The sequence below is a fragment of the Euprymna scolopes genome, chromosome 37, assembly GCF_053919585.1.
Source record: "Euprymna scolopes isolate OS-2025 chromosome 37, ASM5391958v1, whole genome shotgun sequence".
In the NCBI taxonomy this organism is placed as follows: Eukaryota; Metazoa; Mollusca; class Cephalopoda; order Sepiida; family Sepiolidae; genus Euprymna; species Euprymna scolopes.
In genome coordinates, this window is record NC_136518.1 from 6,652,666 (window position 1) to 6,665,549 (window position 12,884).

General features: G+C 33.0%; 1 protein-coding gene across 1 annotated transcript in view; it reads left to right on the forward strand.

Annotated features, from left to right (window-relative positions):
- Window positions 1-1,086: 1,086 nt before the first annotated feature.
- Window positions 1,087-12,884, forward strand: part of LOC145261058 (transmembrane protein 229B-like) — a 48,119-nt gene continuing 36,321 nt past the window's right edge. The window contains exon 1 of the mRNA XM_080119221.1: window positions 1,087-1,494. The gene's annotated coding sequence lies outside the window, so the exon portion shown is untranslated. The remainder of the gene's footprint in view (window positions 1,495-12,884) is intronic.

Consider the following 12,884-nt stretch of genomic DNA (forward strand, 5'->3'; position numbering starts at 1 on the left):
CCATAACGTTCGTCTCATCAGGAAACAGATAGACAATACACTCTGCAAGCTGACTGGTCAATGTGTCACCAGATTGCTTAGCAGGGACATTGATTCATGAGAGAAAATAAATCCTTTATTTATAACTGCTATCTATCTATCTATCTATCTATCTATCTATCTATCTATCTGGCCAGACTCCTTGTCCGGACCAATGTGACTCTCTCTCTCTCTCTCTCTCTCTCTCTCTCTCTCTCTCTCTCTCTCTCTCTCCAGATTTCCCTGTCGTCCATCAGCTATCTCAGATCTTCAGGATCACAGTTGGTGTCATGTGTAATTTGCTGGATGTTCGTGGATTACACTTCTCACCATCTCTTACTTGCTCCTCTGGCAGTGACCACCAAATCGTAGACGTCACTCTCTCAGCGTAATAGATATGGCAGGTAGGTTGCCATAAAGTTGCTGCTTCGTGGGATGATCTTGCCAGGATATATTTAGCAATGTTCGTAGCATATGGGTGTACGTGCCGTCTTGCTCAGATCGAAAAAAATGCTAAGGAAGAACCAGAATGGATTTAGGAAGAGTCGCTCAACGACTGGTCAAATTGTTTCTGTCAGGAGACTAATCGAAGGAGTCAAAGCCAAAAACCTATTACTGCTACGGATCTATATCTCATAGGATGAGATATATATCTTGATGAAACTAGGCTGATTTACTCAAAAGGAAACTGAAACTAGTTTGTGAAAAATATTGTCCAGCCTCTTTCTGAATGAACGGATGGGAATTCCCGCGTATTTAGAAAAAAAAGAAAAGAAAAAGATGTCTGACGATTTACTAGGCAAACTCATTGATAAAAACCCCAGCTGTTTAAGATTTCCTTTTTTTCCATTTCTTTTTTTTTTTTTTTTTTTCTCCGTCTTTCTTGTTTCTTCTCTTGGGTAGGTCTTATTTAACTAATAATTACAAACGGGCCGGCTTACAACAATGCCAGGTTGTCTATTTTCGACTAAGTAGCTTAACTCTCTCCTCCGCCTGAGTCATGGGATCAAAAGGCTGTGATTACGAGATCACATGACCGCCATGTTCAGCGGACGACAGAACAGCAACAACAACAACAACAACAACGACAACAACGAGGGGAGTACGAGTCGGGCGGCGAGCGATTTTGTCATTTTACCAAAAAGATAACCGAAAGCAAATTGGGATGACTAGAGAAACAGAAGGACGCACGGGCGAATAGCAGAGAGAGAGAGAGAGAGAGAGAGAGAGAGAGAGAGAGAGAGAGAGAGAGAGAGAGAGAGAGAGAGAGAGAGAGAGAGAGACGACGACGACGACGACGACGACGCTGAACAATTAGTTTTATGTGTTGGCGACCAGTCCTCTTCGTCCTCCTCCGCGAATCCCACGTGGGCGCCGATCAACAAAGAACGGCAAAAGAAAGACCTCAGACAGAATTATCAGGAATATACTGTTTACATGTCTGCAGTCACAGGGAAATACTTGCATAACAAACAGGTAAGAACTTGCCAAAATATTATCTGTTATTAATATACTAGCAGGGTCCATACCCCGTTGTTGCCCAGGGTGGAATATAAATATAAATTGATAAAAAAATATCCGCAGAAGAGAAATCCCCCACCCCAATCATTTTTCCATACAATACAATAAAATGAAGTGCTAAAACATGTTTAATCTTTTAGGATACATTTTTGCTGCACTCCACCCCGCAATGTTAAAATAACATTTAGTGTAGGGTTAGGGTTATGGGTTATGGTTAGGGTTATGGTTATGGTTAGGATGAAAAAAAAAAAGCAACCCCCCCCCCAAAAAAAACAGTTCAATTCGGTGAATTTGATTATCGTCACTTACACAGCCCTCTTCCTGTCTGTGCCCCCCTTATACCATTTCTATCACTCTCGCTTTTGTGACTCTTTCTTTCTCACACAAACCCACTCTCTCTCTCTCTCTCTCTCTCTCTCTCTCTCTCCTTCCTTTTTTCCTTTCGTCTCGTTTTCTTTCTTTCTCTCTCCTTTTCTCTCTTTCTCCTTTTCTTTCTCTCTCTCTCTCCTTCCTTTTTTCCTTTCGTCTCCTTTTCTTTCTTTCTCTCTCCTTTTCTCTCTCTTTCTCCTTTTCTTTCTCTCTCTCTCTCTCTCCTTCCTTTTTTCCTTTCGTCTCCTTTTCTTTCTTTCTCTCTCCTTTTCTCTCTTTCTCTCTCTTTCTCCTTTTCTTTCTCTCTCTCTCTCCTTCCTTTTTTCCTTTCGTCTCGTTTTCTTTCTTTCTCTCTCCTTTTCTCTCTTTCTCTCTCTCTCTCTCTTTCTCCTTTTCTCTCTCTCTCTCTCTCTCTCTCTCTCTCTCTCTCTCTCTCTCTTTAATAGTCGATATGATAATAAAGGAAAGAAAAGAATAAAACTAATAATACTCCCTTATAAACATTTTTTGTGAATCAGGAAAAAGTGAGTTTGCAGAGTCATATAAAGAAATAAAAATAAAGCTGGTTTAATCAACGTTTGTTTCCTACTAAGACTTTTTTTCTACTATAGACTTTAATAACACAAAAAAAAAACATGCTAGAATATCTCTTGGTTTGTGATTGAGTTATACTTGAAGGAAATTCATTCTGATTAGCCGTAATTTGCAATTAACTCACAAAGTCATCCACCACTGTCTATCACTCTCTTCCTCTCTCACGCACCTCCGCTATTCTATTTAACTGTTTCTATCACTCACTTTTGTTACTCTCTCTCTCTCTCTCTCTCTCTCTCTCTCTCTCTCTCTCTCTGTTACACGTTAAATAGTTTTACTACTTGCGGTGTCATGCACCTTTGTTTATATATATATATATATATATATATATATATATATATATATAGCTTAATGCGTCAGAGGAAAAGAGAGAGTTCAATTCCACAAGAGGAGACTTCTCTACTCTTCTGATGAGAAGCATTAGGCTTCGAAATGCCCTGGCATAAAGAGTCCCTTCTATTCCCCAAATTTTGCTAGTATTCCATTATTCAAAAAATGATCCATTCTATATCTACCAATATATAGTTTTGTGACTTCATTTAATACTATTGTTGTCCTATTATATATATATATATATATATATATATATATATATATATATATATATATAGGAAGGAATTCTCTCTCTCTCTCTTTCACACACACACACACACACGCACACACAAAGTGACTTATATATATGTATATATATATATACATCCTATTATATAAGTCATTCACATACATTACTGTTTTGCTGTATCACAGCTCATCAGTGCAGCTAGACAAGAAACTACCTCAAGCCAGGATTGAACTCAACCAAACACGGTATACTGCCACTTAGATGTATGGGGCTACAATTTGAGGCCGTGTCTAACAGGTAACTGAGTAACTGTGGGGAGTTGAGCAGCGAGACGTCCGTTCACATTGCATTTAAAATTATGCAGGTTATATAAGTCAGTAAAACAGGAAACAGGGAGGGAATTCCAAAATGTAGAAGTCAGAGGGAAGAAAATATTAGAGTAGAAAGTTTTCTGGCATCTAGTGAAGAGGTGAGATTTTGCTGCTTGTTGTGCTAGTCGGGGGGGGGGTATATAGGTCGAAGGGGACTTTAATGGGCTATTCGATTACGTTTTTTTCTTTCAGATGTAACTCAATCCCAAAATCAAGGCATATTTTGTATTATTAAAGTATATAAGGGAAAAAGCAGAAAACCGACTTCAAAATCTAGTGGGAGATACCCTGTTTTCTTCCCTACAGCCTTTCTCTCTCAGAGGATACATTGCTAGTCTCTCTCTTCTCTATTGTAATTTTCATGGTAGATGCTCGACTGAGCTCCAATCCATGCCCTCCCTCATAAAACATGCACAACAAGAACCCATCTTGCTACAACCACTGTAAGTGATTTTGCTTTCTTCCTCTCTGTAACTTAATCTGTACGAAACTTCCATGGGTGAAGTTTTTTTCTAAATCTGTGGAACACAATAACACGTGGCTGCTTCCCAGCTGACTACAACATGGTCGTTTTCAAGTCTAATATTAACAAATTCTTTGTGAGCCGTGCTATTAAATAATCAAATCTTGTCCGGTTCCAACCCTTGTTACTAACCCACAGTGTTGTTTTACCGTCCACCTCAAGTACGCATGTCACGGTTTCCAGATTAAATCAATATATAAATTCCCTTATTTAACGTTCGTAGTATGTTATAACCTTCTATCCTCCTTTTTAGTAAATAGGATCTCCCGATCATCGAAGATGCAATGCAAAAAAAAAAAAGAAAATTTAAATAAAAATATGATGTCACTTTTGGGTTATACGTGAAACTAAAATATCCCTTCTTGGTCTTCTGGCTAAGATCCAAGGGTAGTGTCTGTTCTGTCTAAAGATGGCATGATGATATCATGGGGTTTCCATTTGCGTCGGGTGTCCTTACAATGGAAATATGTCACAGACTCCTATAAGGATATTGGAGATAAACCGTAATAACCAGATATATTCTGACATTACATTAACCAGATTACTTAGATAAATACTTTTACAGTTTTAACAAAAGGGATACAATAATATCGCGGGGTCTTCATTCCCGTTGAACATCCACAGAATGCCCAGCAGTAAGATATTACATATGAAAGAGATCACGCTGATAATAATAATAATAATAATAATACTAATAATAATCGGAGCGAATTCACTGAACTGGCCAGAGAGCTTAAAGGAATATGGAAGATGAAAAAAGTTAGGATAACACCATTAATCAGCACTAGGAACAATACCAATAAACTTTGAAAAGAGAATGGGAGAGATTGGAATCAGAGGGATGACTGATAATATACACCGGATAACAGTAATGGAAACTGCTGAAAAACCCTTGAATGCAGAGATTAATTCAAATGAACTACAGACACAAACTGAACATGCAGAAATCAATCGAAATATGTCACAAGGCTACAATAATATCATAGGGTCTCCATTCACGCTGGATATCCATAGAATGCTCAGTAGCAATTTATTACATGTGAAAGATGCCGATGTGGAATTTCCACAGGCTCTACTAGTCTATATAATCGATAAACTCTTAAACTGTTGGTAACATGAAATATATATATATATATATATATATATATATATATATATATATATATATATATATATATATATATAAATCCAGCCATCCATAGCCATCCACAACTTTGTAGATACTTTTGTAGCGAGGAGTTCTTTTTTCGGGGTGAGGGTACATGCAGCGCCTAGGCTTCCCAAACAGACACTCATCTGGTACTGGCCAGGCTCATCGTTGCTTAACTTCGGTAATCTGGTGAGAACTGGTGTGTCAACGTGAAATTAACAAGAAATAGTAATCATACACAAAGGTTGGTTTATAACGAGTAAAATCTTTGTTTGGATGGATAATGCGTACAGAAATATGTCGGCAAGCTGAAATGAAAAATGTTCATTTCAAAAAATATTTTTTTCTTGGTTTCCATTTGTTGTGACTCTTTTTTCATTCTACACAAATATAATTTTTTTTTTTTTCTATTTTAGTTTTAACAACTAAATAAGAAAAACTACCTTTGTTACAAATTGGTGTTTGTGTATTTATTACTTATTTATTTAATCGTTCACTTTACCAGTCCGTTTTCTTTTACTTCTACGGGTACTTTTAAGAGTCTGTGTTCTTACATTTTTGTTTTATTTTACTTCAGTTCTCAGAAATCAAGGGGCCCACGACCTGGGGCTAATACTTGGAGTCTATATGAGATACATAGATATTCGAATGTTCCATTAAAGTTCTTTATCTCTCAAGCACTGAGTTTGTAAAGAAATTGAGAACATAATTTTCCTCTCCCCAATTAACCATTTTTATACGTTGTAGTATATCTTTCATTTTGGTCTCATGGTCTTACTGGATTCCAGGACAAGAATTTATCTAGTCTGGTGGAGTATCCAGCTTTTTGCTGTTACTTGAGGTAATATCACTTGGAAAAGGTGCACCATTCCTCAGAAAAGCTGTGGGGTAGCCATAGTGAGGAGATCTTATTTGGCTGCGAATACAAAATGTGATTTTGAATATTTAGTCAGGGTTTACTTCTATGGAAAAAGTATCCTCATTCCAGGTTGTTCTGACAAACCCCTGTACAGAGAGACCTTAGACACTCGAGGATAGTGTCTAGCAGGCATTCAAGTTCTCTCCAGTAGGCACTCAAGTTCTCTCCAGTAGGCATTCAAATTCTATATTTGTGGTGGTGTGTATGCTCTTATGTATGTTACGTGCAGTTCACTGTTATATATGTGTGTGTGTGTGTGTGTGTTCTTATCCTTACACCGTTTCTTGCCTTGAAAGTCTTCGAGACATATATGTGTCATGTATAATGCATACATACCTGGTTGCTTTGGCCAGCACATGATATCTACTGGTCGCTGGTCTGCCATTTCGTTGGGAAGTGGTCACTGCAGACAGATGCATCGATAAACAACAGGATGGATTTGAAGCTTCGATCTTTTATTTCAAGGCAAGCCTATCATCTCAGACCCTGATTGTTGGGAGAGACCTGAAATCTCCGATCTGCTGCCCAAAACCAACTCTCTACCCATGTGATCGTCAACCGGAAGCCTACGACCACAATTCCCATGTCACCCCTAATTTCCGGTGCATTCTCTCTCTGTTGATACCTGTCAAACCTTTTGTGACCCTGCCAACTCGCTGATGGGAAATGAAAAAATACTTACATTACTTTCTATTTCTAAAACTACCTAGATAGCAATTAAGCTGGGATTCCCAATACTACACCTTAAACCTTAACTATTAATAATAATGGCATTGCGCCCAGTATCATTCAAATCTATATAACTAAAATGGTAGATTTATGCATGTGTTTCTGCATGTCTGTAAATATTTAATCGATAAACTCTTAAACTACTGGCTACATAACACTGAAATTAACAGGATATAGTTATCATACACCAAGGATTGTTCATAACAGGTAAAATCTTTGTTTGGATGGATGAATAACTTGTACAGAAATATGTCGACAAGTTGAAATGCAACATATTTCTATTACTTTTGTGCATGCGCAAATCCATTCATAGCTTAAAGTGGTTTAATTTTAAATGTATCTTATTTATCTGTCGATAACTAAAATAGTAGGGAAGACGGCTAGAGCACTAAATGTCTTGGTTTCGATTCTAGCTAGTGACACAAAAGTCATTTTTTTTTTAAAACTTTTGAAATCAGTACTATATATTAGGTACAATATAATATTCAATAGAGAATTGGCTCCGGGATAATAAATACGAAATCTGCATGAATTAAAATATATTTAAGCGTATTTTATGACCAGGCCAGGCCGCCCCCACTTCTGCTAGTTTGTATATAAAAAAAATCAATAGAATGGATGCTTTTCGGCTGACTATAATATGGTCGTCTTCAAGTCCAACGTAAACAAGTTCTTGATGAGCCGTTCCTCTTAAGTAATCCGATTTACCAAATTTCCACTACTAACACTTACTACAACATTTTCCCATTGACCTCTGTACACCTATTAACGCTTATCCTCGAGTGGCCTCTGGCCTTGATAAGTGGCGACTCCTTTGTACAAAAACAAAATGCGGAAGTTGAGCCCATTTTCTAACTAACTGTTATGGCGTTAAAGGGTAATAAAACGAAAGGAAGACGGGACTTTTCGAAACAAACATGTATTCACATATATTACAGGCAAGGCGGGTTGAGCAATACCATTCCTCAACTGTTGGGCGTTTGAATACGACCTACTTGGCCGCGTACCAATCTCTGACTGCCGGGCACTTGTACTCGTTACCGGAAGTGACGTCACCAGAGGAAATAACGTCACGAATGCCATGGAGGGGCGTCTCTAACACTAGCATAAAAAGTCAGTTTTATTATGGCATGGTGTATACAAGCAGGACTGTGGAAATTCCACGGATTGAGAAATCTATTTAATCAACAAACATGTTTTAATGAAGCTGATATTTTTCTGGATAGTGGAAAAAAATTTTTTTACAGAAAACCCAATAACACACAGCAAATACGAGTTTATTAACATTTCTATGAAAATAGCATCCATTGTATTGTAAATATAGAACTCACCCAAATGAAATGGATTAATAAGTACTAATAAACACTCAGAAAGTAATATTGTGCTACATAGTTCAATACAAATAATAATAAAATCACATTGTAAAAGAAACAATTTTTAATTTACTCATTAAGTCTAGCACCTCTTGGCAGACAATGTTGTTCTTTTTTTTTTACCTGTTTATTTCGGATGTTCCCTTTTTTATGTAACGTTTTGCTGAGTTATTTCCTTGGGTGAAGACCCGCTGGTAAAATATGGTGCCATGGATAAAAATCCTTAGTGCAGGCGATACTAAGAATACAAATTATACAAATTACTTATGACTTCTACCCGGTCATGGCTGACAGAATAAAAAAATCCTTCCCCAGTGGATTACATCAAAATTTAGTTATAGAACAATTATCTATGGACATGTGTTTCGCGGCTGTATGAATAACTTTTCTACATAACTGTTTTGGGGTTCGAATATATATATATATATATATATATATATATATATATATATATATATATATATATATATATATATATATATATATATATATGTACAGTGCTGCCAAAGAGTAAAGTTTGAACTTATGATTTTTTTTTTTTGAAACTAGGATATTTTAATTAAAAGTCAAATATGAACAGGTAAAATAATAAAGGAATAAAAGTCAAATCAAATTAGGTTATTTAAACAGTTACATTAAATTTAGCTTAAATTTGCGGTTTTGAAAACATGACAAGTGCAGACTTATATAAAATATTAAATCTAATAATAATTTGTATACCAGTAGATATATAAGACAATCACAGCTAAATAAAATTGATCAATATAAAGGAAAGAGCAAATATATATATAGGATATATATATATATATATATATATATATATATATATATATATATATATATATATATATGATATATACATAAAATGTATATATATGATATACATATATATATGATGTATATATATCATCTATATATTATATAATATATATATATATATATCATATATATATATGCTATATATATCATATATATATGACATATATGTACGATATATAAATATCATATATATATGTGATATATATATATCATATATTATATAAATATATGATATATACATATGATATATATATATGATATATATATATATCATATATAGATATGACATATATACGATATATATATAATGTATATATATATAATAAATATATAATATATATTTAAAATATATATATATATATAATATATATTTATAATATTTATATATGGTATATATATATAATATATGATATATATGCATATATGATATATATATACATATATGATATATATGAAATATTCATATATGATATATCTATATATATGCATTTCTCATATATATATGATATATATATGATATATATATGATATGATACATATCTGATATATATATATGATATATATATCATATGTATATGAAATATGATATATATATCATTATTATCATATATGATATATATATCATATATATCATATATATATCAAATATTATATATATGATATATATATCGTATATATAATATATATATTATATATGATATATATATATCATATATATCATATATATAATATATATATGTCATATTTGTATATATATTAGATATATATATATATATGATATACATAGACATGATATATATGCACATGATATATATATGTATATATATAAAATATATATAATATATATATATGTGAAATTGTATATATATATATTCATATATGATATATCCGACATATGTGATATATATGAAATATAATTTCATATACATTATCTTTATGCATATATATATATATATATATATATATATATATATATATATATATATATGATATAATATTTATATATGATGTACTAGCTGTACCCTGCCACGCGTTGCTGTGGCTTAATTTGGTGCAATGGAAAATCCTAATAAAAAGAGAAAATGCATGTTTCTTATATTCTTAGTACAGCAATCCACTTCAAAAATTTAAAAAAAAAAAAGGCAAAAATGAAAAAAACAATGGAATTCTTGCATTCAATGTATTAAGCTGGAAGTTGCTAAAACGTTGAAACGCTAAATAGTTTTCTTTTTTATTGTATTAAAAAATGTGAGTTTTTAATTAATATTTGGGTAAGGGCGATGGGGGGGTCTAATATACACAGATTCGAAAAAGTTATCCAAAAACGAATAAATGAAAGCAAAGGAAAGGTAAATTACGTTTCTATCTAACTGGATAATTTTTATAGTGTTTTTATTTAATGTAAAATGTTTAATCGGCTCAAAAAACTCAGTGTTTATCTATGTATTTGAAAAAGACAAATGGTCGCGGACTCTGTTGAATACGTTAAGTTTGGGAAAATAAGTTAAAAACTATACAAAACAGTGTCAGACACCTACTGATTATATGTTATTGTGACATAGGCTTACATATTCGGTGGGTTTCTGATACTATTTTGTATAGTTTTTTAGTTTAAATTATTTTCTCAAACTTAACATCATCAACAGTGTCCGTCACCGTTTGTATTTTTCAAATACACTGATAAACACTGTTTTTCGAGCCGATTAAACGTTATAGTAAATAAAACGGGTTTGTATTACTAAACACAGAAATGAAAAAGCTGTTGAAAAATAAATATAACAAATAAATGTTATCAAAGGCAAGATAAGTTACTTTTCTACCTAACTGGATAAGATTTTAGTGTTTTTATTTTGTGTAAAATGTTTAATCGGTTCAAAAACATGTAGTGTTTATCTGTATATTTGACAAATACAAATGGCGGCAGACTGTGTTGAACACGTTAAGTTTGGGAAAATGAGTTAAAACCAAAAAACTATACAAAATACTGCCAGGAACTCAGTCAATATATGTTACCGTGACATAGGCAGACATGTAATTGGTGGTTTTTAACAGTATTTTGTATAGTTTTTTAGTTTTAACTCATTTTCCCAAATCTAATGTGTTTAACACAGTCTGCCGCCATTTGTAATTTTCAAATATAGCAGTAAACGCTGTGTTTTTCGAGCTGAATAAACATTTTACATTATTACCAAAATGGATAATTTTTTTTGTTTTTTTAAAGTAACATCTTGCCTTTGATAATATTTGTTATACATTTATTTTTTGACAACTTTTTCGAATCTATATGTACAGTAGTACAAACCCAATAAAAACACTAAAAATTATCCAATTAGGTAGAAAAGTAACTTATCTTGCCTTTGAAAATATTTACTTGTTATATATTTGTTTTTGTTGACAACTTTTTCAAGTCTTTGTGCAAGTACAAACCCAAAGGTGTATTTTTCTGTCTAATTTTATTTTTAGTACCTCACTTAAATTTAAATTTCACAATATCTTTTTGGGGAGGGTATTTTTTTTACATTAGGTCCACCTCCACAATTCTCAACTATGCTGAATAAAAAAATCTCATTTAAAATTTGCAGAGGCAATTAGTTTTCGAGATATAAAGACCTGTACTATGCACTATAATTCACTGACGGCCATGAATAAACACTCCCAAACTCCTCATATTAAGAATGGCTTTCGGAATAACACCCATGCCTAACCACATGTTTTAACCTTTTACCTGTCTTTCGTCTTTTAAAAACGGCTTTTGGAATAAATACCACCATTCTCCCCATGTTAAGAACGGCTTTCAGAATAAACACCCTCAACCTACCCATGTTGAAAATTGTGGAGGTGGACCTAATGTGAAAATTTACCTTTTGTTTTTTTAATAAATTGTTAATTGAAAGCACAGAATAGTGACAAAACACCATACCCTCCCCTTGGTAAGAATAGCAAAAAAAAAAAAAAAATAATGGTTTTCTTGGTAGAAACTTTTCTGTATTTCACCTAACAATTTCTGGTGCTAATGAACTTACTGATCTGCGCTATTTTTTAAATCGTATTTCCAAGTTTAATTAAAGTTTTATGGTATGTTTTTTATTCAATTGTAAGGTTAAAGTACAGAATAGGTACAAAACACCCTCTCCTCTCCATGTTAAGAATGGCTTTTTAAATAATAACGTTATTATTTCAGCACGGATCACTCTCTACATGAGTACCTAATATATTTTTTTCAGCCATTCTTACCATAGAGAGGGGATGGTGTTTTGTAACTATTCTGTGCTTTTAACTAACAATTTATTATTAAAAAAAGATATTGTGAAATTATAAAAAAATAAAAAGATATTGTGAAAGTTGAATTGAACTTGAAAAAAAAACAAAAACAATGTGAACGGCGCGTTCAACATTGTAGCCGGAGCTTATTTGGCAATAAGGTCACGTTAGTCGATTAATGGGTGCTAATGCACTTACTGATCCGCGCTATTTTTAAAAATCATATTTCCAAGTTTAATTAAAGTTTTATGTCTTTTTGGTATTTTTTTAGATTAGGTCCACCTCCACAATTTTCTTTTAAATGACGACTTTTAAAGGTTTCCGACTATGCTGAATACGGAAATCGCATTGAAATTTTGCAGAAATAAGTAATTATCGAGATATAAATAGTTGTTTTATGCCTTGTATTCTTTGGCGGCCATCTTTGTTACGCACGTACATTTGTTTATGACGCACGCAAGCGTGTAAAAAAGATTACAATGCATTATATAACTTTTTATATCTCGATTACTACTTATTTCTGCAAAATTTAAATGCGATTTCCGTATTCAGCATAATCGAAAACCTACAAAAGTCGTCATTTAAAAGAAAATTGTGGAGGTGGACCTAATCTAAAAGTTTACCGTTTTTTTATTCAATTGTAAGGTTAAAGTACAGAATAGGTACAAAACACCC